Here is a 4,884-nt window from a genome sequence, read left to right as displayed (position 1 = left end):
ATATTAGCACAGTAACTGCCATAAATTCTCAGAAAATTAATAACGGGAACCACTTATGTACTATAATATCTCATCAATCGCTAAATGAAATAAACATAGATTTAGGTGTAGTGAGAGGTCAAGGCCAGCTTGTGATGGCTGGACATTACTCAGCTGCTGAGCCGTTAATAGACGCAGAGATATGAAAACTGCAGAGGATATGCAGAAGATATGAAAAGACATGTCAAGCCTCAATTAAAGAAGAAGAAGGGGAGGGGGGAAAAGGAATGTGATATATGGCCTTCTTGCGACCCCCTGCAAGTCCTAAATGGGAAACAGTTTAAAGTGAGAGAGAGAGAGCGCATGTACACAAGGATGAGGGCTTTCTGTGGGGTACATCTGACCCATTTCCATCCATTCCGTTGTTAGTGCATTATTTAAATAATAGTTCATTACTCTCCCAAAACTTTGTGCTTCTATGACAGTGAGCTTTGGGCATTTCCATTTATTTATTGTACTTTGAGTTACTGCGTCTCCTAAGTTAAAACTAACAACTGTTAGAAATTGCACTTAGTTAAAAGATGCTATATTCAGTATCCAATATGTTTTTTAAAAAGTTGCCCAAATCCATGCACTAAGTTCACAGCATCACAAATTTTCAGTCAGTCATGCACTTAATTTTACTCTCCAAGGCAGCACGGTTTTTTACTTAAATTTTACTTAAATGAGTGTATGCTATTCTTTCTTACTCAACCCAATCAAGGTGCAAAAGGAAAGAAATCTGTGTGAACCTGCTGTACTGGCCCATTAAGCGGAGTGCTCAGGCAAGGTGACAGTGGCCTAAGGGTAAACCTTGCTTGGGGGTAATACTTACATACTTAATACGTCCTGGGACAAAACATTCATTGTTGCAACCGCTACTTCCCTTTTGTGACTGTGGCCTTGCAGTAATAGTGCTCCTGCTCACTTTCTAATGAAGTAGTCATGTTGTTCAAAAACATGTTACAATAATTGATATAATGGCAATTAATAATGTATTTTCACTCCTGGGCTAAAAAAGAAATGCAGATGTCTTTCCACTTAGACTGATAGAAAGAAAAGTTTTGTTTTCTTAATGGCTGAAAAGGTACTTGCCAGAAGAAAAGTATTTGGCACAGCTCCATCTAAATAAAATGCACATGTATAGCTTAGCACAGATTCTAGGATACACACTGTGCAAAGCACCTTCCTTTTTAGTGTGTGGTAAACAAACTGTATCTGCTAAAAGTCAGTGATACTGAAAGAAGGAAGGCTTACAGCTTTGCAAACTTGTAACAAGTGAGCATCTAAAGAGGAACAGATTCAACAGTCAACAAGGCCAGAAGGGAAAATAGTCTCATCTACGTAGAACTGCATTTCCCAGCTGATAAGGTCTGACAATATGAGAGGTGAGGTGTGGAGGCAACAATAGCGCTACCAGACACAGCTCTGGTTAAAAAGAAAACTAGGGACATGGGGAGGAGTGGAACTATGCTGCCAGGTGGATTTTGCCTAACTCTTCAGATCCAGAGCGCTGTTAGTTTAGGGAAGAAAGTGAATGCTGCAGGTCAGTGCGGGGCTGGAAGGTTGACAAGGTGGGTATCAAGTGAAGGTGGCGATGGGAAGATAAAGATGCACATGGAAAGAGAGCTCTAGAGAAGAAGTAGCAATAAGGCTGGGCGCCATTGTCAGCTGCCAAAACATCACCTATAAATCCTGTGTAGGCCAAGAGCATTTGATTGAGGTAGAACATTTCATATTAGAAAGCATTTTGTTATAATTTATCTGTTTCAAGTGAGTTGAAACCTCCCGTGCTCTCCAAAATAAGAGTTTAGAGTTACAAGAGAGCTAAAGGGATTATTACTTCTCCTCATCAGCCTTGCTTGGTGACTCAAGTACACTCCTACGCAGGTGATGCAGTAGCTGCCTTAAAGCTATGTAGCTGTTCCCTTCGTGTTACCTTCATCTACAGCTGATGTAAGATTATGGCTTGTGTGACCTGGCATGAGTAGTGACGTGCTGAAAGGTGCAAGCCATTGCTTCTACCTGGAGCATGCAGCACTCTGGATATAAAGTGCTGCCAATGAAAAATCATCATTCTTTCTTAAAAAAAAAAAAAAAAAAAATTGTTTTGCAGCTATGGGCTCAGCTACAAAGTATCGGAGGAAGCACTTAAAAGGGACCTATGCTTCTAGGCTTTAGTTTTAGGGACTCTGTGGCTTTAGGGACTCATTTTCTGAGTTTTAGTTATGGGCTATATATTGTTGGATCTGGATCAAGTTATGGGTAACATAAAAACAAAAAACAAAAACCACTTTCAGTATCCCAGCTTCAGGCAGTTATAGTCTTCTTGCATTCCTGCTGCAAGGGGAGGGAGAGGAGACACCTTAAATCATTTCATCAAAGTAATGCAAGAGAATCTCAGGAATGCTGTGAAAATGTTTTGCGAATTGGACTTTTTTCTTGATTTTCAAGTTTATGTTCAAATAAGCTTTACTTAAAAGTTTTAGCTGTTTACATTGAGCAACCCTTACATAGCTTTTAAGAGGATAAATATTACAGAGGAAATAAAAAAGCAAAGCTCCCTGGGAAGAGGGCTTCATCTTTACATGGGTTTAATGGGTTGACCAGAACTGCAGATAATTAATTCCTTGAGTAAAGCAACATGCTTCTATGGCCCAGGATTTTATCTTTGACGACAATGCTGACAAAATGTCTGCCCTTCCCTGCTATTGCTACTGACCCAGAATAATGATAAATGTACTAAGTCTGCCAAAGTCAGGCACACAATTAAACTGAAACAGAGTAATAATCAGCCAGTCTGCTGAAAAAGAGGCAAAAATTTATTTTGTAAACCCTCCCTTTCATAATTTTTCCTTGTCCTATGTTCTGCTTTATCTATATGCTTTAATTTGAAGTGGGAAACTCTGTTAGTGACTTCTCTTCCCCCCTCCCCCACCTCCCAAATATTTAAGATAGTCACAATCTAACATCATATTCCTCACTCCAGCTCTGTGGAAGAGCAGAATGGTTTTACTTTCAGTTTATAAACAGGAGCAGTTTCCCATCAGAGTTTATTTGATCTTGTCCCCTTTTCATAAGTTACTGTGCTTTACTTGCCTTGGTGGTTTGGGAGCTGTCTGTAAAGCAAAGCAATAAAAATGACTTCAGTTAAAGAAAGGTGGTGGGGAGGGGTTGACATTCTTGCTAAGAAATCTTACGACAACTACAAGCTAATATATTTAAGGCTATAAAACATGCAAGGTGCTCAATCTACTCACTACTTTCTTGTGCTGAGGCCAACCAAAGATAGAAGAGTATCACTTTCTCCTTCTCTGTGTCACTGCTGGTGACCCATGGATAAGATGCAAGCAGATTACAAGACTCCTCCTTTCCTGGCTCCTTTCTCCTCCTCCCCTTTGGGTTCATAGGAGAGGTTCTTGTTCTAGAACCATAAGAACAGCTAACCTAGGTGAGAAGGAATGCCCTGCTAGGCTATATCCAATCATAACTAACAGGAAAAACCTTGAGAAGAATGTAAGAGGGCAGACATACACTGACATGTCCCTACCAGAGACAAAGGTGCTATTTTTAAGAGTCCTGGATGGACTTTTTTTTCTGAATAAACCTAATCTTTCTTTTTTCAAGCAAGTTAAAACTTTGGTCTACAAAACATCCTATGGTAAGTAGTTCCCAAGTTGCCCTGTGCTTTCTGTGATTAAGTATTTGATTAAGTTTCTTTTATGTCCTCCTAGTTCTTCCATTACATGCTCACTTTCCTTGTACCACCTACAATTTTAGACCTTTTTCGTATAGTTTAACAAACTGAGTATTTCTACTTCAGTGGTTCCCAGTGGTTCTGGGAAAGCTGGTTCCTACCCTTGAGCAGCCATGCTGACCTTCTCTATCCCATTCTAACTCTACCTAAATCCCTTCTGGAGTGGGGGAGGCCAGAACTGCACAGTTTCTCACTAGTGGTAGCAATCAGAGATCATCACTGCGTACATAAAGTTAGGATTATGTATCATAGGTGCCTCACTATATATATTGGCATTGAACGTCACGTATGCATTGCCCATATCACCAAATATTATGAGGTATTTCTGCAGCCTTTCACAGCGCTATCATCCTGAGGAAATTAAGACGATAAACAGAAGTCATCACCTCATTCACCAGCTTTTTCTGAAGATTATTTGTGCAAAGGCCAGACACAAGTCCTTGGTCCCTGTGGGATTTAATTTCTTTTTGTGAAACTAGACCATTTAGTCCAGCTCTTTGTTTCCTGTCTTTTGACCCATGATCTATCCGCTACGGAAGATTCCCTCTGATCTGATGGCAGCTCAGTTTCCCAGGGAGTTCTCGGTGAGAGACCTTGACAAAAGCCTTTTGGAAATCCAGGCAGCCTACTTCATCGATGGGGGCGATGGGGCTGGGGGTGGGCACCGCAGGGCTGGGGGCCGGCGGGGCGGGGGGGGCGGCGGGGCCGGGGGTGGCCGAGCGGGGGCCGGCGGGGTTGTGGGGGCGGCGGGGCCGGGTGGAGCCGAGCGGGGGCCCGGCGGGGCCGGGGGTGGCCGAGCGGGGGGCCGGCGGGGCTGTGGGGGCGGTGGCCGAGCGGGGGGCCGGCGGGGCGGGGGGGGCGGTGGCCGAGCCGGGGGCCGGCGGGGCCGGGTGGAGCCGCTGCGCGGCCGGGGCTGGCGGCGCCAGGAGAGCTGCCACGGGGCTGTGGGGAGCCGCCGCCGCCCCGGCGCTGAGGAGCCGGCGGGACCCGCGCGGCGCGTCGCGAGCCGCGGCACGTGGCGGGCGGCGCGCGGGCGGCGCTGATTGGCGGCGGCGGCCCTCGCGCGGCGGCCGTTGGGGCGCGAGCGGCGGCGGCCCCCGCCCGTCGCC

This window comes from Struthio camelus, chromosome 16 (genome assembly GCF_040807025.1).
Source record: "Struthio camelus isolate bStrCam1 chromosome 16, bStrCam1.hap1, whole genome shotgun sequence".
In the NCBI taxonomy this organism is placed as follows: Eukaryota; Metazoa; Chordata; class Aves; order Struthioniformes; family Struthionidae; genus Struthio; species Struthio camelus.
Note: the sequence above shows the minus strand (reverse complement) of the source record.